Raw genomic sequence first — 24,085 nt, forward strand, 5'->3', positions numbered from 1 at the left:
TTGTGTTAATGACCTACTTCAAGAACTTTCAGTGTGGCATTCTTTTCTCGCGGGACCCTCTCCCGCGGGGGATTAAAATGTGGGAACACGCAAGTGAAAAAGAGATACGATGAACACCCATATTGATTTTTTTCTTAAGATAGAAACAATTTTTTATCAGATTATGAGAGCGACAAACGTATTTGTTAATTAAATCTGGCAATAAAGATGCTTGTTTTTGCTTCCAATGCGATTTTCTCATAGCCCCTGTTTTTTGCACAATATTCATGAACTTTGACGTCAAATAGACAGATTGGAGCAGGATTTGTTTGCGCATTTAGCGTTTTTGATGATTTTTTTCTATAAATAATTAAAAAGTTATCGTTAAGTTTTATTTTTATTATCTTTTTATTTGAATATTTTCTTCTTAATAAAAGATTTTTATAAGTGATTTTAGACGATGACTAAATATCTTCTAAAGATCTATAAAAATGAAATGTAGTAAAACTTGTTTATGAAAATCGGGGCTAGATGAAACTAAATCATGGGGCTTATTAAATCAATCAATTTCTAGCAGCTTTATTCATTAATTCAGGATCTAAAAAATCAAGGAGAATGATTATAACTACAGTAACAAGCCTCTAACGAAATAAACCAGCTAAAGATTTTTTTTCTAGGTTCTAGGTAAACCTAGGCCTTTAAAAAAGAAAATTAGGCCCAACCGTATTTGTTTCATTTGGATAAATCACCTACACGAGTTAGAAATATAGAACACGTCGTCCTACAAGTGAAGAGAACAAAACCATGATTGCTCGTTAGTCCCTCCAATTAAATTTTTTAAATTAGTGTGAAATTAAATTTAGCACAGATCTGTAATACTGATAGATCTCTTACATGAAAGATCATTTATAATTTTTGCTAAAGTTGTTTTTTTTTCGTCTTTTACTCTTTGGGACATAGAGTAAGATGGATTAAGAGTCGAGAGCGAAAGAAGATGAATTGGTGATTGTGGGTAATTTTTGCTTCAAACTTTAGTAATTGGTGTGTCCAAAATTAAAACTAGTTCCTCCAAAACTTATGATTCTTACAAATTAGGGTTTTTTTCTTCTTCCGCGCAGACGGTCTATCTTCTATAAGACAAACAGTAAAGTTCCCCCGCGTAATTGGGGAGTGTTGGGTGATTCAACTGAAAACTTTGTTGGATCGGAAATACCAGAATAGGAATTCTTCACAATTAGCAATTTATTTCATTCTGAAGTATGTTTGCAAAAATATATTACCTATTTTTGCTATCTTATGCTGGTAGTTTGCATAAGAGAGGAGATAGAAAGAGAAAAAAAATGAGAAAGATCGTGTGAAAAATTTAAATAATACAAAATGGTGTAGTAGAAGAATTTACGATAACGACAAAAATTTATGAAGATCGGCTTTTGCTAAAAAAGAAAAGCTTCTTTACAAAAGTTTCCTTCGAAATTCTCCGCTCTCCGATATATGGAATGTTTGTGTCAAAGATAAATCTTACATGGCAAAAATTCTTTTTCTCTGGCTTTCTTAATATCTTAATCATGTGAAGAGACGCATGAAAAAGTGATACAGCGGGCCAAGTTTGAGCAATAAATTGCAGATAATAAACAAAATGATGAATTTGCCAACAATTTCGGTGTAATGAGAAATTATGTTGATGTGAAAGTGATAAGGGGGCAAATAAATTAAAATTTTTTATTGCGAAAATTCAATGTTGTGGGATTTTTATGGTGTTGGGGGTTCCTTAAAGTTCACTTTAATTTTAATTTTTAAACAAATCTTTATTGAAGAAAAAAATTATTGTTCAACATATTTTGCATGTAAAATGTACCTATTTATATAAATTATTTTTATAGATTTATACAAATGAAAATAAATCTGCATTGCAAAAGGTTTTTCGTACATATTTACCTATATATGTTATTTATAAAAAAAAATTGTGATTAAATATTTGAGAATAATTTGTGTGAAAAAAATATGCATGTTAATGCATCGAAGTAGAAAATATTTCAGAATTTAAATACAAAATTTAATATGCTGCAGTATTTGCGGAAAATGTGTTGGTACCTACATACAAACATTTCCTGCTATTTATGTTTAATGAAATACCTACATTTATTTATGTTTTATAATGTGTAACGTGGAAACAAAAATTCCAAATAAAAGGTCTCATTTTTTTAACCACTGTAATTACATCCGTATTTTGCTCATTGAAGCGCAAAAACAGATGGGATTTCTGTTTAAAAGTCAATCATAACGCGTCCAGTTATAAGAGTTGGTATACCACAACGCGGGTGGATCAGTCTATGCGTTGTAATTTAATTTGTGAGTATTAGTAGGCAAAGTTGATTTTTTTCTGAAATTCATCAATTTGAAAGATAAAAATGCTCATATCTTAGGTTCTATTAGACCTACAGAAATTTCGTGACTAGTTTTGGAAAGGTCTTGAAATAAGCTATCATTTGATATATATCTCAATTATTTTGAAGGTCACCTCTAGAACACAAAATGGCGGATTTTTGTTTTACCAAAACAGTTTTTGGCATTTTTTGACCTCAAGGAATGGTTCTAGAGGTTTCTGGTGTTCTAGAAAGTTGTAGAGTTTTGCAAAACCTTTAATTTGATACCAAGTTGAACAAAATCAGACAAGTCGTTCAAGAGATATGGTTCTTAGAACTTTTCAAATTCAAGAATTTTTCAAATGGTCATATCTTCTAAACGGCGACATAGATTTTCTTCATTTTCGGACTGGTGATAGATATTGAGTCGGGCTACAACATATCAAAAATTCAAGGAAATCTAAGATGGGGATTCGGAGATATTGCCTCTTAAAGTTAGGCAATTTTTGTTTTTGATCTTATCACCTCTTGCGGCAATTTTTGGAACTCTGAATATTCTAGACAGTTGTAGGGCTTCTTGAAACCTTTCATTTGATACCAAGATGGTTAAAATCGGTCAAGCCGTTCTCGAGTTATATTGAAAAAACACTTTTTGCTTTAGGCCGCCATATTTGCTAAACCGCTTGACCGATTTTCAAGTATGAATTATTGATGAAAACGTCTCATTGAGCTCTACAACATACTAAAATTTCAGACCTCTAGCTATAAAGGAAGTGGTTGACAGTATTTCAAAATGGCGGACGGCGGCCATCTTGGATTTTGAAAATGCGAAAAAATGAAAATTTACACCCACATTTCTATAGAAAACTTCAAACCGGAAGTCTCTATCTATTACCGTTCGCGAGCTATAAAGCAAAATGGGGACCAACGGCAGGCCGGCCGGCCGGATCAAAAATTTTCCACCACCATTTTCGTAATGTGGGCTGTCTAAAACGTGCTCATACCAAGTTTGAGCCCGATCTGAGGTGGTCGGTTTTTCCGACGATTACAATACTTGGTATGCCACGATTGTGGTATACCAACTAATTAAATAAATATGACTTTTTCACGTTATATCGCATTTGTTCTAATTACTCGTTATCGCTTTTGCACGCAAATTTGAACACAAATAGCTGGGAGGTGTGTGTAAATAAATATTCGTTCACATTTTTTTTTATTATTACTACCTTTACCTACCTTCTTTTATTATGCCCTTTAGTTGTATTTCTTCTGTTTTTTTTCTTGAAATAAAACTACAAAGCACATAATTTTTAAAACACAAGAGTGACTAAAATGCGTAACAGAAATACCTTTAGGGTAGGAAAAAACAGCGGGGAAAATTATACACACGGATACTATACACTTCTTTCATCGGAACTCCTCTTACCAATAGCAATTAATATGCACTCAGAATAGGTATTTATTGAACACTAATGAATTGGTGTGTTCAACAAGTATTGGAAATTTGTACTCTTTAGGGTCAATTCACTATAGTCAGACAGATTTAAAATTTCTTAAGAAAGACTTAAGTTTCTTGAAGATTGTTTAAGTTTTCTTAAACGAAAGTTAACATTTCTTAAGTCAGTCTGAATCGGGCTAAAAAATCGGGCTTCTATGATTCGTAAAAAAAATATGCAGAAGCTCGATTAACTTATGAAATCTATAGTTTCGCTGAAGAAAACTTTAAAAAAAAATTTTAAATTTCATCTTAAAAAATCTTCAGTTTTTACTTAAATAATCTTAAGAAAACTTAAGACATTCAAAACTTAAGAAATCTTAAGTTTGTCTCTCCTAGTTCAAATTCAAATTCACTAGTTAGACAGTCTTAAGTTTACTTTAAGCTTCCTTAAGCAAAATTTAAGGTTTCCTTGGATTTTAAAAATGTTCTAAACAATTTCTTATGTTTTCTTACGGAAAACTTGAGATTTTTGTAAAAAGTATTCTTGAAAGAAAGTTAAAATTTCTTATATGAAGTTGAATCGGGCTAAACTGCATATTTTTTCAAAGATTTTCCTGATCATCTTCGGGCATTGAAAAATATGCATTTAGCCCGATTCAGCCTGACTTAAGAAATCTTAAGTTTTGCTTAAGGAAACTTAAGAAATCTTGGGTATTTCTTATGAAAATGTGAGAAATCTTATTTTTTTTCTTAAGAAAACTTGATAAATCTTATGAAATTAATACTGTATAACTAGTAAATTTCACCCTTTGTTTCTTTAATCGGTATTTAAGTGATTAAAGGTCGTCATTGGATTTTTAGGGCTACAAAGAGTTCATTTTGGGGTTAAAAATTGTCTTAAAAAAATATTTGAAATTCTCATGTAAATTCAGAACCTTAATTGAACTAACAAAATATACTTTTTGAACAACCCAATAGGTGAAGAAGAAAAGATTTTTCTTTGATGATTTAAAATGAAAATAATTCACATTTAGATGCATTTAAAGAGTAGAGATAGCATGTGTGTTAAATCCTTTAATGGGTTTTTCGCATTGTAATAGCATTATTTTTCGCTAAATACCATTTGTTACATAATTCACACGGTAAATTTTTATTGTTAAACATCTCTTGTATTTATGAAGCGCATTAAGAAAGATGAAAGAAGTGTGTGTGGTGAGGAATATTTTATCGTGATTTATTTAACCATTCGGTGTGTGCTATATGGGATGGGTATAAGGGCTATATTGCTTCATTCTGCATTGTGCTTACTGTGTATATTTACTCGTTTTATTTAAGTGAGAGAAATGATGAAAAAAAGCGAAGAAGTTTAGTGAAGATCTCGAAATTTATTGAATAAGTTTTTTTTTTTGTTAGCAATCTCATGAGATAATGGACAGATTACATAGCAAAATATGTTGGACTTTCTCTTGCATTTCTCTTTATGTTATATGGGACTTTATTTTTACTATTAAATTTTCTTTTCCATTTACATTTTGTACTCTAAAATGCCGAAATAGGCAATTCAAGTTACTACATTTTCTTTTTAAAATAATTTGTGTATAAGGCAATGATGTGGAGTTTGAAAGTATTTTTTTTTCCTAAATTAGTAAGATTTACTATGTAGGCTAATATATTGTGTATTTATATATAAATTGCAGAAATTTTGAAAAGAAAAATGTAAATTGAATGAGAAAATGGATGAAAGAAAATTAAAAAAAGAAGGAAAATTTAAATCAAATGCATTTAAATTTAATATTGATGTGGTTAATCTGCTGTGTCATCAATGATACACGATGGGTGTCCTCTGTATTGCGTTGACATCAATTGGAATATGTACTACATGAAAGGGAGAAGAAACAATAAATCACCAATCATTGACAATTGAAAAGCAACATAATTATTATCACATGAGCACTAAACATCCGATGTAAGTATCGACAACGTCTATGTAAATTTTTTTCTCTAAACTCTACCCAACAATGTCAAATTGCAATAACAGACAGTTTGGAAAGTGCACTGAGAGATGAGATTCTATACATTATTTTATAAAAGGTCTAAACATAACAAGGAATAGCATTAAATATACATATATATTTGCCATCGTGAAGTGCTTTACCTTGACAGACATAAATTTCATTGAACCACAGTCATCGGTGTCTTGTCTCTCGTACACTGAGAGAGATTTTTCTATACACAGCATCATGTCTCTTTGCTTGATCTCCCCCCATGGAAAGGCAGGAGGAAAAAAAAGCCCTAGCATCACTTTATGTTTGAAGTGTATTCACAATTTTCCAAGATTAGTGCAACAGCAATGCTGCAAGGCGTACGAGAAAAAAAAGAGTACAAGAAACCAACGCAAAACCACGCTGCTTTTCTCCAGATCGGTACACCTCATTCCATCGAATTATAACTTTCTCCAAACGACTTTTTTTTTCTTCATCCAACTCTTGGAGACTGGCGTCTTCCTTCTACACTCATTTTGCTCGTTTTTCTCCCCCATTAAAATATTCATTTTAAGCAATTTCATTTGATTTATCTATTTGCACCGTAACGTGCGATGTCGCTTTTTTCTCCTTCGCTGTGCTTTCATTGGACTTTACAATTAGGATGTCTTCTATCGCTTCTTCCCACCGTATTTCAGCATTAAAGCTCATTTCTTGTTGGTTAAAAAACAAAGAAAAAAAAGTATCGCTGTTTTATTTTGCAAGAAATCTTTTACACATGTGTAAAGTTGCAGAGTATATAGATTAATGATTAAAATATAACTTTTCATAGTTATGAAGCTAGATTTTTGTAAAAAACTTTTTAGAGCTTTAAGCTCCGTTTTTTTTTTAATTCTTTCCCCGATTTTCTAGCATTAAGAATCTTACATAAAACATTTCTTAGAGAAAAATCAATCTTTATCTATAAAAATTGACCACAAATTTTGTTCTCAACTCTATTCATGAAGAATTGAAGAAGAAAAATCACCCATTTGGAATTCTTGGCTCTTTTAATGCTTGAGAAAATTGCAAAGAAGATTTGTTTTATTGGTTGTATTCACGTAAATTCTCTGTGTTACATTATTACTCCAGAAAACAAGGTAAATTTACCAATATATATCGTAAATTTTCCTTTTTTATTTTGGCCAGAAAAGTGTTTTTTTTTTCCTTCGAAAAGAGTTCTTCGCGTGAATTGGGAGTAGCTGTGGAGGGATTGTTTGGTGGACTGTCAAATTGAATCACGAATATCGTCTTGTGTGCCCAACCCAACTAAAAATTCTCGTGCACAAAGATTTCAAGTTTGATTTTCTGACAGTGATGAAATTCAATTTAGAATCTTAAAATATTTTGCTCCACCTTGTCTCGCGAGAAGCATTAGACAAGGAAGAGGAGGAGGTGTATTGTGGTATGAATGGTATAAGAAAAAAAATGCTGTGTGATTGAGGAGAAGGTGATTAAAATCTGTCTATAATGGATAAATGGGTTTTTATGAGAAAATGTGCATTGTATATTAAATTTAGTGATACAATGCTGCAATATATTGTGTAGAAAATTGTTTTTCTGACGTGCTGTTTCTCCCTTTTTTTTCGTACATGTGCTTTGTATGCCCTCTGCCTTCGTGTGGAGGCTCATCCCAAACGTATATATTAGAAAATGTTAAGCAATTGAACCCATATCAATTGGTAGAATCGACATTCTTGGTGTATCCAGAGTGCAATATAGCATTATAAGACATGACAGTGGAGAAGATGAAGGGGAAGATTCCTTTATAATTTGCCTTTCCCCAATTTATCAGGCGAAAAAGAACGTGACTAAAATTATATTTTATGCTTTGTGTGCTATATTGATCTGTTGCTGCTCATATTGGGCGATATATGTATATAGTATAAAGTGTAAAGGAGAAATTGCATTTTCCACTGACTACCAATAAATTGTTTCACAGGGAGTGGATTGTGTGGAGAAATGGTGCGAGGAGATTGAGTGGTGCCCATACCGGTAAAGTTGGGTATGGGTAAAATATTGATTGCGTGTATTGGTAGTATCAATCAGTGGCTGAGAGAGGAAGAAGGTGTATAAGAACTTGAGGTGAGAGAGAATAAAATTGATGAAAACACAGGGAGTCTTCGGTGGCATCGGATATGCACCTCATCGTGAATGTTGTTCTCTACTCTAATTGAGATTCTTGCTCGATCATCACTATCACAGTTTTTCAAAAGGTTTAGTTGATCTATCCTGTATTTTTCAATGATTTTACGTTTAAAAAAGAGATTTAGGCAAAAGACACTCACTAAATTATTTTTTGGCCCTAAGAACTCACCAAAATTGTCTTAGATTTAAAAAATAATTCGTTAGAGTTTATAGAAGTTTGGAAATTTTTCTTTATTTGGATATTTTTTGTCTGAAAAATATTGATATGGTTGCTCTTGTGAGAAAATTAGATCTTCTCAAAGAGATTTTTGACGGAATTGTCCCCATAATTTGTTATGTTATATGTTTTTCTTAAGGAATCTTAGTTCTGTCTGACTAGTGAATTTCACCCAAAGTTTGAGGTTATAAATTCGTGTCCTCCAAGTGTTCAGCAAGGGGAAATTTTTTAAACAAACTTCCACAAACCATTTACAAAATATTTTCTTTCAAATATTTCAGAGAATTTTTAAACTATACAATTGTAAGCACAGTGGCTCAATTTGGCGCTATTTGCCCAGCAATTGACCATGTGTGTGTACCAACCACCAAAGTGAAAATTCAAATAGAAAATATCTCAGAGCATGCCACAGTATTTAACATTATGCTCCCAATTATTTTCTACTGATCATCAATTTGGTCTACTGATGGATATACAGCTGATGCTATCGCTACATCTACAATGTTGCATTTTCCTTTTTTTGCCCCTTTGTTTTTTCACATCATGCGCCTCTAAAAACATTGTGCTTCCCTTCATGGATGTTCCTCGACCATCATCAAGTTGAAGCAATTTAATATTGCAAAATTGCATTCATTCGACATACGAATGCACTTATTTCGTGATTAGAAAGCCTACAGCATTCTCCATCCGGGGGGGACTACAAATATGTGTGTACAACATAGATACATAGTACACGGGGTATAAGCGATGTTGTGTGAAAATGAAGTTTAATTATTTGATGTGAAATGTATACATACAATCCTTCATGATGGTGTAAATTGAGATATCACATAAAACTCTCTCTCTCTCGCTCATGTCGGTGATGTTGCCGATGATCGCGCCTTTGCAATCCATTCCCTATCATAATCATTTATTTCACACACAAAAAGGCATTAAGTTTTCCATATGAAAGTTTTTAATGTGAAAATATTACGACTCATACTGCTGGAAGGATGGAGAAGGAAATAAAAAAAAATTAAAATTTCATTTAAATTGCAATCGTTGCGAGTATTGTGCTAAAGGGCTGCGGCGTGTTCACCTCGGAGTATTTGTACAAGAGATGATCATCATTATCGCTATCAAAATTACCCGTAAACACCATGGATTGAGTGATGTAACATCCACACAATCTCAACTTTTAGATTGCTGCACAGACATATTGTGAGAACAATCGATTTAAAACTTATGCAATGAAGAAGAGTCTTTTTTGTGAACAGAAGAGGAGTAAAATATGGCCATAAAGATTGTCCTTAAGGCAAATAAATGGGTGAAATATTGATTAATTTTTTTTCTTTTATCATAAACATGGAAATTCTAATGCAAAATAGTTTTTTTTTTAAATTATTTGTTATACATTCTCTGTGCTAATTTTCACATAAAAAAAAAACAGAAAAAAAATAAAAAGACGGATCAGAAAATATTTTTATGTAAAGTGTGCCTAATTTTAGTGAAACACGATATACCTTCTCTTGAGATAAATTGCAAATTATGCAAATTTTAGTAGCTAATACACCGATAAATCATCTTTTTTTTCCACTTCATCCTAAACCTCAATTTGAGCTCTTTTCTCTTCCACCGGCAGCAGCATCATCATCTCACTTTAAGAGATCCATAATGGAAGGTGAATTAGGAAATGATTAATAGAAAGATGATCAAATGTAATTTTCTACAACAAAACGGAGAGAGTTTTGAGTGAGAGGCTCAAAGAAAAAATGTTTAAAAAATATTATAATGGAAGCTTAAATAGAAATAAAATGTAAATATGAAGAAATGAGTGAAATTATGGCTGAAAAGACAAATTTATCATTGATCTCTCTATTTAGTCGAAGTAATTTGGTCTCTTTGGTCTCAAAAAAAAAACTTCCAAGAACCCAGCTAGGTAATTTATTATCATACAGAGAGCCTTTTAGTTCACGAAAAAAAAATCTTTTACTTTTATTATATTCACGTGGATCACGCGGTGGAAAATCCGTGCAACACAAAATGGATATTATGTAGTCTTGAAGAAAGAAATATATTTTTTCATAAAAAATGACACGCTATATATGTTTGATCTTGAAATTGATTTCTAAACGCTTCTAATATGGTCAATTTTACGATCAATTTGACATTCAAAACTATTTCATTTGGCTTTAATTGTGGTGCGTTGATGTGATTAACAAAATGGGAGTGATACAAGGGCAAGAATTTCAAACATAGCGCGTTGATCTTGTTAATTATGTATATATAATCATTGGCACAATAAATCTCGCGCAGGTAGGAAAAAAAACAAATAAATTCTCAATACGTTTTATTTATTTTTTGCTAAATACGATCAGCACCAAGTTTTAATACGTTGAGTACTAAATTGCGTGAAGAATATTTTATTGTTGGTGCTTTTTTTCATTCAATTTTTCATTTAATCTTGCGCCGAGGGAATGTGAATTGAAAGCGAGAGAATAAATTGTGACCTCTCTGGGTGGGATTTTTATGTTATTACATTTTTTTTTCTCTTCTTTTTTAGTTTAGATTGTGCAAATAAATTCACATTAGCTACACTGTTTCACTTTTAAATTGCAAGAAATGACTTTCAAAATTAAGTTTAATTATTTTATAGGATGATATAGATGGCGCTGGGTTTATTTTCCCACAATATTGGGCAATAATTGAGTCTGTTTGGGATATAAAAATACATTGATCAAAAATTGGGCAATAATTGCCCCAAAAATGATCAAAACAAGAATATTAAGTGTTCTTTGCAGATTTTTGTAAATTAAATTAAAAGTTGAAGATTAATACCTATTTTTATCAGTGTATGTAGGTTTATTGTTCAAATTAAAAACCCACAATTCCCAGACAAAAAGGGTGGAAGATGTTGTGACCTTTGGTCCTTGATTAAATGGATAAAAGACATGAATGGCAATGGATTTGCATGAGAGAACTTTAATTTCTAACATTGAGCTCCAACTTGATCAACATACAGACATCCCATCTCCACAGCAAACAATGTTCCATTATTTGGTGGAATTGTTCTTTATATATGAATTCCCTCAATGATCCCTCGCACATGGTGCTTTGCAGAAGAGAGAGAGATAAATAAAAACAAACAACATGTGAATTGATTAATCCGTTTATGGCTTAATCCACCCCCACATGTAGACATTGGTGCGCGCGGATTTTTTTTTGCCATGGCTTTTCGGATGAGACGCTCGCGCATAAATTGCGTCTGACACAGAAAACCTTATAAAGAGCGACGCGACCTGGCAATATGGGAAAATGTAATTCGTCTTTTTTGGGTGAAGTAACCTAGAGAATGAGAGTGATTATCTCGTTGTCATTTTGCATTGAATCTTGAGGTCAGTAGACTTTTGCAGTGTTATGAATTCTATAAAAGGTAAAAAAGTCGATGGAAAATTGCCTCAATGGTTCAGCATTCAAGTTAAAATAAATTGAGATTATATTTGTAACAATGTTGCAGAAAAGTTCTTCAACTATCCTATTCTATATACTTATACAATGTGATTAAATACAACGTAGGAATGAATCTCTGTTCTCTTAGGAGGTCTGAATGCATTCTTATTGCATTTATCTTAACTGAAGAAAATTGTATGAACATTTCTTGAGGGAACATTATAGCACCTTCTCTGAATTCCACGTGATTAATGTGTGTTTAACCTAGTTTTAAATGTAGTTTACTTTTTTTTTCTTATAATAATCTGTGACTTTTTTTATCTCTTACTAAATGAATGATTACCTTGAACTTTTTTTCTCTTAAATTCTTTCTTGAGAAATTCTTATCAAATCTTTCCTTCGTTCATTGCTCACAAGAATCTTTTCCAAGAATTCTTTTATTATATTGAAGTTATATGGATATTTCTCGCACAAAAGTGCCAACAATACATCGGGGAGGCTTTATTAATATTTGCCAAAAAATGTTTCATTCACAATAATAAATTGAACTTAAATTGGTGAATCATGTTTAATAATGAAGAATAATTAGTTTATAGTGCTTTTTATGGTTTGTTTGGATAAAACAAGTTCTCTCTTCTACATAGAGGTGTCATTCACAGTCTAGAGCTTTAAACTTTAACCTTGAAGCAGGTGCTTTTGATCTTGCCAAGAGAGTGAGAGAATATTCTCATGACAAGGCAAAAAAAAAGTTAGTTATAGATGGAGGAAACTTTCATGCAAAAGAATGTCCATGAAAGAGGGAATGGTGTTGCGAAAATTTAACGCGCCGCGTGATTTTCAATCAGAATTAATATTTATTTGACAAAATGCAATTTTCTCCATTAGGTCATTGTGACTAATTGGTGGTAATTATTTCGTTACACTGCGGAATATTTTAATGGTTACAAAACAACAGGTTTATGCATTTTGCTGCATCTTCCATAAAGTACGCTCTGCAGGTGATGCAGGTGATGATGGAGCGCATTTGGGATTATGAGTTAGTCAATCAATGACTTTTCTATATATTTCTCGCGGACATTTATGTTTCTAAGGTTTCTAAGCTTCGTTTTGTAATTTAAAACACTTCTGCATTGACTTGAGTCCAGAAATGACGATGAAATGGGCGCGCTTAATGTGTGCTTCCGCAATAGGTAAAGTTTCTTTTTCTCTTCATCATGAAGATTTCTCAAGAAATATGTCACATGCGGTGGGTATTTATGTTGACGGAAAGAGTGGTCTTTTGTTGTAGGTGAAATTGTAAAATGTATTTTTGGTGTAATTTGGATTTTTGGGTCATGCTATATTGTGGCAATTGCCAATTTAGCATACAACACCACCCGGACTTTATATGAGAACAAAAAATGACATGAGAAAAGAGTTTTTACTTTTCTCACAGTCAATTGCCGAATTATGCATATAAGAAAATTCTCCGCGAGCTGTGACAACACGTAGCCCAACTGAATGTTCTTTTAATGTATCACCTCATGGTCATCTCAATCATTTACAAGATGTGCGGGAGACAAAGTAGCAATTATGTGTTTGTCTTTTTGACGCAACACGATCCCCTCAATTTTTTGGCGAAGAAATATACATATATTGAGGAAACCTCTCACCACGCTGTCGGTGGAAATCAAAGGTATTTAGAGAGGTTAGAAGAATCACTAAAAAAAAGAAGATCTTGTCTCTATCAAAGCCATCAATTTTCAGGTGGATCGTGATGAATTCAATTTCCTGTGCTTTAAACACTAATCCATAAGGTAGCCCCACGAGGCACAATATACAAAGAAAAGTGAAGATCTCTTTTTTCACATAAACCAAAAAAAACAATCAAGTAACAAAAGACTTTTCAAAATTCTTACCTTTTTTCTCGCCATGCATCACAGTCAATGAGAAAAATAATGTCAGGGTTAAATTTATTAAATTGTATTTTACTTCTCTATATGCCGCAGTATTTTAACTCATTCAATGCAAGTGAATGAAAAAAAAAAAATAGGGTTGATTGGAAAAATTGTTGATACTTTCCTGATATTTGATGAAAAATATATTTTCAACTTTTCAAAAATTACTTTAAAAATAATTTCTAGGCAGAATTCTTTAAAAGAGATTAAAAGAATCTTGGGGGATCAGGTATGCACCTTAAGATAAATAAAGTCTTGATTAGCCGAGGGGTTCTAATTGCATCCCGAATATCGTCCAATACTAAAATGTTGTAAGTTCGAATCCAGGTTTCACAATTTTTTTCTCTCTACTTATCTTTTTTTTTTCTATCTTTTTTTTGGTCTTTGGGAAAGATTTAAAAGAAAATTAAACTGAAGGACATTGAATTTAACTTTTTCTTAAATATGTTACAATACAAATTTTGCAGCAAACCCTGTACGCCATTCTTCTGAGAGCAATTCGCACGTTTTGTGCAATTCTTTGAGAACGTTTTACTTAATGGTAATATCATTCAATGGGACAAAGAAAATGTCTGCCCAATGGTAGAATGAAAAAAATATAAATAAAACAGAGATTTAGGAAATTCAACATTGTGATCTGGGTTGAGAGAATATGCAGGCAAAAATATTCATGAAAATTTAATGATTTTTTCTAGAATGAACAAACATTGGTGCGCAAGAAGTTTTTGGCCAAAAGGTGGGAAGAGAGAGAGAGAAAAAATTTGGTCAATCGTGCATTTAAACGGTGATTTTGTGTGGTGGACCGTTTCGATTGAGATTTTGCGCCTCATCCAATCGATTTTCTGCACATGGATAGCGAAAACAAATGAATTTCTCTGTTATATTTTCGCTCTATTTAGCATGACACTTTTCACTTAAATGTAAATAACAGACAACATTTTACATACATAATTTTACTCTACTAAAGCACACACAGCCCGTGTCTCTCAAAAAGTAAATTGAATTGTTAAATTTCTGCTGATCTCTTTTTCCAATCCCTTCTTGTGCGCTCCTTCTTTCACAGCCACAATCTCCGTCTGGCACTATGCTCGCGTCGCGAATGTTTTTAGGTAACACACAAACCGCATAGAAGAAAGAGAATTTAGTCAAGAATAATAAAGATGGATGGTGAATTCAAGGAGGAAGAATGCACGCGAAAGAACATTTTTGAGGCAAGATAGAAAAAAGGCGCTAGAACATTTTGTTTGCCATCATGTGGCGAGTTTAAATGAGAAAATATTTTGAGAGCATACTAAATGAATAAGAATACCATCCGTAAACGGTCGCTATTGTTTGCAAATTGTTCACGGCTCGATATATGTAATCTCAGGGTATACATAATATCGCATATTAGCATAATATTCAATCTATTGAGTGAAAATTTTTGGCATTTAATCGCATGAGACATTTCTTTTCATGAATTCAAAACACATTTCTGCATCATGATGCTAATCTTGTTTTATTGCTTCTCTTTTTTCCAGGTGAGTCAACTCTTTCATTCATCCAATATTCAAGGTTTTATGCTACTGTGAAAAAGGAAGTACAAAATTTGATCTTGAATTTGGTGATTTTTTTATGTTAAATTTTCTTTTATTTCTTTGATCTATGATCTGTTTGAATAGGAAAAAATGTATACAAAGAGTGAAGTTTACTACTGAGTTCATAGAAATCTTCAGCCAAGCTTCAAAAACTTAGATCTATCACGAGAAACTTGTGCCTGTCTTGGAAAGCATAGGCTTAGCTTGAAACATTTAAACCCAGTCTAAAAAATAGAACAAGCTGGTAAAACTTAAGCCTAGCTTGATAAAATTAAGCCAAGGTTTAAGACTTTAGGCATAGCTAGAAAAATTTAGGCACAGCCTGAAAAACTTAGGTCTAGCTTGGAAAACTAAGCTAGCTTCGAAAACTTAGAATTTATTTGAAAAACTTAAACCCATCTAAAATATCTATAGCCTAGCCAAAAAGACTTAGGCGTACTTTATAAAAATTAGGCCTGACCTTCAACATTTAGGCTTATAATGAAAAATTTAAGTCCTGCGTAAGAAGTTATGCTTAGTTGGTAAAACTGAGACTTAGCATATAAAACTTGGGCCTAGCTGGAAAAATTTAAGCCTAGTATGAAAAACTTAGGCCTAGGATAAAAAATTTAGGCCTTGCCTTTTAAATGTAGACGTATCTGGAAAAATTTTGATCTAGCCTGTAAAACTTTAAATCTATTAGGATAAATTTAGGCCTTGCTGGAAAAAAAACTTAGGCCTAGCCTAAGAAAATTAAGTCTATCTTAGAAAACTTAAGCCCTGCATGAAAAACTTAAACCCAACTTAAAAAGTAAACTACTTCTCTTCTTCTTCTCCATTTTAAGTTTTTACGGTTGTTGATTTCTTTCCGGATCCATATAGTCAAATTGCACCTTTTTTTTTTCACTTAAAAAAAAGTAAATTTAGGGCTAGCTTTTAAAAATCTATGTCTAAACACAATTCAGATGAAAACTTTTATACAAAGAAAGATAATCTTGATAATATTATTTTTTATATCTCTGTTGAATAAATCAAATCTTTCGAGTCTTTTCAATGAAGAAAAAAAATCTAAGATTGTTCTGGGGAATTTTCTAGGCTAGTTGGGCGTGTATGTTTTGCGTGAAAACTATGAATGGGCATCAGTACAGGGAAAGAATGGCCCATTCATAGTTTTGTAAAGTGTGGAGAAAGAGTCTTCCTCATAAATTTTCAATTTCCTTTTTCATTTTATAACAATTTATAAATATTGTTTGGAGAAATGAAGAAAGTATATAAAGAAAAAAATCCTTGGACGACGAGGACGCTTAAAATGGTTAGAACATTTATAATATTGTGGAAATTCAATTGAATTACATAAATGGCTGTAGAGAATAGTTGAAATATGGACTCCATTCATTGTACGTAATAAGCTTTTTTGTTGTCCCATTGATATGAGTATGGAAAGGTGTGTAAAATGCGCTTTAGTGAGTGCATAAAGTTGAAATGTGTGTAGAATTTGGTGTGTAAAAGAAAGTATAGGTAGGTACCAACCTATGTAGGAAGGAAGGCGCGAGATGACGGTCATTTGCTGGCTTTGCTGGCAATGGGTTGAATTGAAAAGGTTCACTTGAAATTGAAAAAAAAGGCCCCTTTGTTTTCTCTTCCTCACCACTCACATTTTGTTATATACACCGAAAAAAAAAATCACCAGAACTAGAGAAATTTTTACTCTCACCCAGAGAGTAGCCCCAGTGGACTGTGTGTCTCCAGAATGGGTACATAGAGCCACTGAATCTGAGACTATTTGTCTCCAATGAATTTAGTTACAAGAAATCTGTGAAGATGTCACCACGGTACTAAATCAAGAACTGCAATACAACTGCAATAATTTTATCGCAATGCTTTGGTTATGTTTACATTTTGTCAATATAAAAATAAATTATTTTCATTTATGTCTGTTTCCCTGAAAATGTGGAAGGGACAAGTTTTATATTCTCTCTCAACCGCTAAAAAGTGAAGGAAATTATGCGGTGCAGTGAGTGGGCTGACGTGAAAAGGAGTGAAAGCTGTAAAAGCCGAGGATTCGGATACAAATTATACAAACACACAAAGGACAATTCGTGAATTCTATAAAAGGCGTTGTACGAGGCATTTTTCCAAATTGTTGCCGGAGTTACGTCCAACCACCCTCATGATGACCTCCGTGTTAATGCTCATCCTCAGCATCATCTTCGTGGGATCCTTTGGAAAAACCTCTAGGTATACGCCGCCTCTACACGTTAATTCCTCCTCAAGATATTCAAGGTCAACACAAAAGAAGCCACGGGGATTGAGGAGGCGCTATGTTTCTTGCATAGAGAGAGGAAATTGTTCAAAAATATCCTACGCGCATTCCGGACAAAGCATTGTCTCTCTCAGCAATCACGTTGCACTCAAATTGGGCAATTTCTCTCTGTGTGTAAGACGCAATTTGACGGTCATCACGGAGGAGTCCGTCAGTACACGGCTCCCTGACAGTTTTTCGTGTGAAGAGGACACTCCGGCACTTCCTAGAGAGCCTCCCCTGCGTGCCCCCCCGTTCCCTATTGGGGTAAGTAGCTCATGATGTTGCATAGTCGCACTGGACCTTGGAATTTTGTTTTGTTTTTTTGATCGTTGCAGTCCGCTTGAGCGGGACGGGGAGCTCCTCGCACTACCTTCAAATTGTAAGCGAGGGGGAGGTCTCCCAAGAAGAGTATCTTCATGCTGTAGAATTTTGCCGGTTTCCGGGGCACAGTCTTCGTTCCACGGTGATGATTGCCCAGCCATCCTCTCCCTCCACGTACAGACAGGTGGATGCCTTTTCGTGGCCTGGAAGAGAACTATTAGAGCTCTCCCTGGGAGAAAGGAACAGTGGCTAGGGGAACAAGAGGAGCTTGGTCTGGCCTTGAAGCTTTTATTCTCTGTATAGGATGTCAATCTAATCAAAATAAATAAATTGTGGAAATGGAGAATAAATGGGGTTCAACCCAAAACGGATTTTTTAAAAAATGTTTTTTTTTCGCTTTTGTCTCTTTGTAGTTGTTTGGTTTCACTCCTACAACATTTTTTATGAAAATTAAAAAAAAATCATGTTTCAGTTTTGCCGGACCATGGCACTCAAAGCATCTTTCTGTTCTTGTATCAGACTCGTTTGACATATTCTTGTAACGCACTTCATTAATCATCCGAGAATCTAATCATTATGACAAAAGTTGAAGAAAAAGAGAATATAAAGATTTATAAAAAAAAAGATTAAATTCAATTTATGCAAATAAATAAATTTTTAAAAGATTTTTTCTTATGTAAATGCATAAAGAGGCTCCCTATATAGGTCTGTTGGTATATTATTAATTACAGATCCCATTCTTTTCATTTTATTTCGAATATAATTTTTTATTTTATAAATATTATTAATTTCAATGCAATAAATAATATTCTCTATTTTCAAAATAAAAAAAATACCACTAACGCCATCTGTTTATTGCCAATATGTCACGGCTGCTATAAAATCAAATACACGAACTACTAGAATTCTTGTCATTGTGACAATCAATTCTAGTGACTCGTGTGTCTCTATATTGGGGAATCAAGTCCACTACTTTAGCGACGAGCCCCAGTGAACAACGATTCTCTAAACCTCTAGCATATTTTTTTTTCGGTGTATGGGATTTTAATGTGGCATTATATTTTGCAAAATAACCGAGTGAATTGGCGATGGAGGTTGTATGAAGAAGGAAAGGTTCATGGCTGTTTAATGGGCGAGGAAAAAAAGGGGTCAAGTCTTTCACATCCTGTTTCAGCAATTGTGATGTTGAGGAATATATAGAGCACTAATATTGGTCTGTTATCGTGTGCAATCATCAAGAAGATTCACACCACAAGACTAATTCTTTCTCACCTCACTGAACACCATAGATGTGTGTTTGGTGTATAATATTCGTGTGGATTTGTTTCTTTTTTTTTTTACCTTTTTTGCACTCACGAGAATTATAATAGCACGAGATCGAATAGTGCACGTAAAGAGGGCTATACGATACATACATATACAGCTGTATATATCGGCCAAATGATGGACACGAAGCGTGGAATGGAGCCAAAGAATGTCGCGCAAAGATTGGATACAATTGTGGATGGCAATCGGAACAATCTTCTATTGCTTCTCATTTACACGAAAGTTCTCCCAAACAATGTATACAAAAAAGGAGGATGAAGAAGAAGAAAAAAATCATAGATCACAATAAAGAATATAAATTGTGGGGCATGTAGCATCAAGATAGGTATAGGTAACAAAAAGAAATCTGTAACGTTCAGTTAGATGATACAGTTTTCACGCATTTTGCGTTCTTAAGACAAATAAGTAATTTTTTTTGTACTCTTCTTACACCATCTTATGCGGCCAATCTTCAGACACTAATTCTACCATCTATTAGAGACAAATTAAGTGATTATTTTTTTTTAATTGGTCTACACACGGCAAAAAAAAAATAAAGCTTCAGCGTGTGGTTTTGTATACGTATACATGCATATGTGTATATTATGCAATCCCTCAAGAGCGATATATATTGATTTTCTCAAGCGATTGTGAATGGGAGGCTTTTTTATATTTTTTTTTTTGTAAGGTATCAGCATCTCTTCGAAACTCTTTTTTCCCCACGCAGCCTCAATGTATTGTTTTAATGTTGAAATTGAAACACCCATTCAGATATGGTATGCTATGTACACATACATAGTACATAGTATAGGAAAAATATCCGGAAATTCATCCATCAATAATAAATTCACGTCAAAACTATGCCACAGAGAAAAATCGTGACTCGTACCAATCAGTGTTTGTATTATATATAGTTTTTTTTTTACCAAGCATAATGCATAATAGAGAGAAGGTGAATGGAAGATGTTTCAAGGAAGTTTTGCCGCAATTTTTCATTATCTTCCCTTCAAAAACATTAAAAAAATAATAATGAAGATGAAAGAAAATTGAAAATTGAAGAAAGTTTATTGTTTAATGATTGATTGGATATTTTAGGGAGGAAGGAAATTAGTTATTTTAGAGAAAATTATTTTAGCTGCAAAGAGGAAGAATGTCTTGTTTGACATTAAATTCAATCAACTTTTACACGAAATCCAACATCCTGAAATATTCTTCCTCAAAGATGATTCACAACACTTCGTATGAGTTCCGTTCAATGTTCAGCTAACAAAAAAAAATGTTCCATAATTCGCGGAACTATAAAAATTTTCTGAGAAACAGCGGAATGAAAAATTCGTCATACCGGTGAAAAAGTAAAAGTGACCTAATCTTGTTCAAATAGACAATTAAATTTCTCACATAATTTGTCTTGTGTAGTGTGTTGAGCTCTCCCCAAAGTTGGAAGAGAAACAATTTCTGTTTTCATTGCATAAAAAATTGGTTTTAGCGAGAAGAAATAGAATTTTATGCAATAATTCGGCATAAAGTGAAATTTTTTTCTTCTTGCTGTGATTTTTTTTCTTGTACGTTGTGTGTACATGAAAAAGATCAACACAATGCGGCCTCAAGCGGTGTGTGTATGTGTTTCGAAGGAAAATATCAATTATCTCACCTGACGAAGATGAGTAGTGCACACGGAGAGGAGTATAAGGTACATATTGGACATTGAGGCATCATCATCAACAGAAAGGTGGAGAAGCATGGCAAAAAAAAGAGAAGCGACGCGCGCATCGGAAATATATTTAACAACACATGAGAGTGGTTAACAATATTCGAAAGCGCGCGACTCGTCGCCGTCATGTGCTTCGGGTGAAATGAGAAATTTTCAGTGGGTCACTAGATAATAAGGTCAATCCGTAAGTAATATGAACACAAGCCAACACATCAGAAACACCATATATATAGCAGCAACAGAGCAGAAGAAGAAGAAAAAGGAGATAACTGTTAAGACATTGATACCTCCCGACATATCACATTGGAATATGAAGAGACGACGATGTTGTTGGGAGAAAAAAAAATCGTCTCTACTACTTTATGTATCATTTTTATGTACCTAACACTACATATCTCCCGCGATCATCTTGCGGGCATTGAATTTTGCCAGAGGTGGTAATAATATTTTTTTTTGGTGCGTGAATAGATCAGCATTCAAGCCATCAACTGAAATCATGCATCAATTGAACATTGGACAGCAAAATCAACATCATACAGCATGAGACTCTCTCTCTGTGCATCCACTATATATGTATGTTCTGTGTATAACATCGTCGCAACATTAACTGGCATATCTGACAAGTTGCGGTGACGATGATGATTGTCTCTCTCCCGCGTCTCTCACATCATCATCTGACCACTCTTCATGTGCAAAAATCTAACATGAGAAGAAAGTCTCCATAAGCGTGACACGTCCGAGAAAGAAGTGATTATAGATAATAATTGCAATTATATTGTGTGAAATTTTGACATTTGATTCTTTCGCAATTACGGGGAGTTTATCAACACTTTGCGATTGGATCTTCCGCGCGCATCATTGCGGAGAAAAAAGATCATCATGAGAGATTCTAATCTCATAGAAGATGAAGAAAAATTCGCAAATAAAAGAATCAATAATAGGAAGATCCGTTACGTCGTATCAATACCATAACTTTTGCATATGGTTACAAATTGGCAAATGCTGAAAAATTATAATATAGCGCGAGTCAATCAAATGGACACCGAACATTCTTGTTGTGATTGACTTTGTACCAATGTCCCCCGTGGCTTCTTCCACCACCGAGGTTTCTGTACAGTCATTTAGGGAAATTGGATTTTGATATGTGTGTGGATTCTTCCTTCTGTCGAAACCTTTTGTTCTTTCAACATAACGCTACAATGCAATTGAATGCGAACCACCATCATTGAGCACCTCATTTCATTCATTGTGCTACAATATGTATAGTATAAGAAATTAACCAATTAGTAATTTCCATTCTATACTGACTCATCTAATTTGCGGATATACGATGACGGAGATAATTAGGTGATGAAATTCCAATCTTTCTATGCTAAAAGGAGTGTTGCAAAAAAATAAAATAAAGATGATTGGTGTTGTGGGATTTATAGGAAAATTTTACTATCCTTAGGTAAAAATCAAGAAAATAATTTCATGGAACATAAAAAACCATAAAAAGAATTATTAACAATAATCTGAGACTAGTTACGTAAAAAATAAGAAACGAGAAATATATTTCGAAGTGAAAGATTAGTAAAATGCTTCTGAAAAACAAAAAAAAAACTTGAAAAAAAATTGCAGAAAATAAGAAATCAATAATATGGTTCCGTAGAACACAAGAAACCAGAACTGATAAGGCTGTTGTTTAAAAAAATCCTAAATGTAAAAATATATGGATCGAATAGTCGAGATTCAATACCACAAATAAACCCGGAAAATATTTTTAAAGAATGTTCAAAAATCAAAAATTCGTTTCGCAAAACATGAGAACGAGAAAGATATTTCAAAGAACTTAAAAGATAAACAAAGTGATTTTACAGAACACTAGAAACCAGAAAAAAAATTTCGCAAATCATGAAAAATTCTTTCTTCATGAAACGAGAAGAATATATCAAAGAAAGTGAAAGATTATCAAAATGTTTCTGAGAAACACAAGAAACAAGGAAAAATGTTTCACAGATCTTAAAAAATCGAAAATTAGTTCCATAAAACAAGAGAATGCGCCACAAGAACTAGAAAAATTCCTGCACAAAGTTAGAAAGAAATCAACAAAATGTATCTGCAGGCAGAACACGAGAAACCGTAAAACAATTAATTATTCCCTTAAAAATATTTTCCAGATTTTATTAAATAAATGTTGTACATTCTTGCTATAATTTTACATTTTTCAAAATTTTAATTCCAAAATAAATAAATTTAGAAATCTCTGCAAAACTCCCACTTAACTTCCTCCTCACTATTGCTGTGAATCATTCCATATTTGCTCGTTGTTGTTGTGTTGTTCCTGTTTCTTTTTTTTTCCTATTTAAAAATCCCATCCACGTAAAGCATGAGATGCGGTGAAAGACATTTAAATCATCTAATAATTGCATTTATGCTATTATTGCTGTCAAAGTGAAAACCACTGGAGTGAAAATATCATCAATTAGTTGATTATTATTCAAAATGCATAAACACACCGCTTGTATTGTTTGTTTTTCATTTTCAGTGCTGCCTCTCGTTTTTTTTTATTATTATTATTTCTTCTCTTCCTTCTTCTGCTATTTGTTCTTCGAATAAGAACATTAATCATCTTTTAAAAGGTGATTTGCATGTACAGTTGAGGGTTTTTCTTGCCTTCTTCCGTGCACACACCAAGCTCTTTGGTGACAACTTGCATGCGTGGAAGAGGTAGGTTCAGTCAATATACTGCATATAGTCCACACGCACGAATCCCACGTATTGAATTTCAACAACAAAATTTAAAGAAGAAACACATCCACTGTGCACTGACTATAGATAGTTAATATTTAAAAAAAAGGAACTTTTGAATAAATTTTTCAAGCATTTTCCTGATCATAAAATGCACGGAATGTTTTATTATGTATTTTTTTATTAGTATTTATGGGAAAGCATTTTGTAAAAAAAATCGTATCTCTTTTTCAGTTATTCACCATGCACCGCGATAATTGCCGTTAATATTCAAATTCGGCTATACGGTCTAATTGCTATGGTTTAGCAGACTTTCTGGCATGGAGAATCAAAAAGAAGAGAAGCATAAAAAAAGTGAAGATACATAATAAAAAATCTGTTAACTTCTTCTTCTTATCTTTTGCACTAAATGGGAGAGCGTCATTCTCTCACTATTTTACTACACACACCTTTACACTACCATCAAAAAATTTCCGGGCAGTAGAAGTAGATGTATTTTTTTCTCAATATTTTCTATAAATATTTTAGGATTTTCTCAGTTTAAATTCATTAATTAGTTGGTATACCACAATCGTGGCATACCAAGTATTTTTCCAAATTTTCTTGAACTAGAAAGACTTATCAT

The 24,085-nt window shown here is 33.0% G+C and overlaps 1 protein-coding gene and 1 long non-coding RNA gene across 4 annotated transcripts in view; both read left to right on the plus strand.

Annotated features, from left to right (window-relative positions):
* The window catches only part of LOC129787959 (CCR4-NOT transcription complex subunit 6-like), a 116,232-nt gene that overhangs the window by 24,586 nt on the left and 67,561 nt on the right, over positions 1 to 24,085 (plus strand). The gene's annotated exons all lie outside the window — the stretch shown is intronic.
* LOC129788042 (uncharacterized) lies at positions 16,761 to 22,134 on the plus strand. Its single transcript, XR_008750281.1, has 2 exons — positions 16,761 to 17,657; positions 17,729 to 22,134. It is a non-coding gene; the product is annotated as an uncharacterized LOC129788042 (long non-coding RNA).

The sequence above is a fragment of the Lutzomyia longipalpis genome, chromosome 1 (genome assembly GCF_024334085.1).
Source record: "Lutzomyia longipalpis isolate SR_M1_2022 chromosome 1, ASM2433408v1".
Classification (NCBI taxonomy): Eukaryota; Metazoa; Arthropoda; class Insecta; order Diptera; family Psychodidae; genus Lutzomyia; species Lutzomyia longipalpis.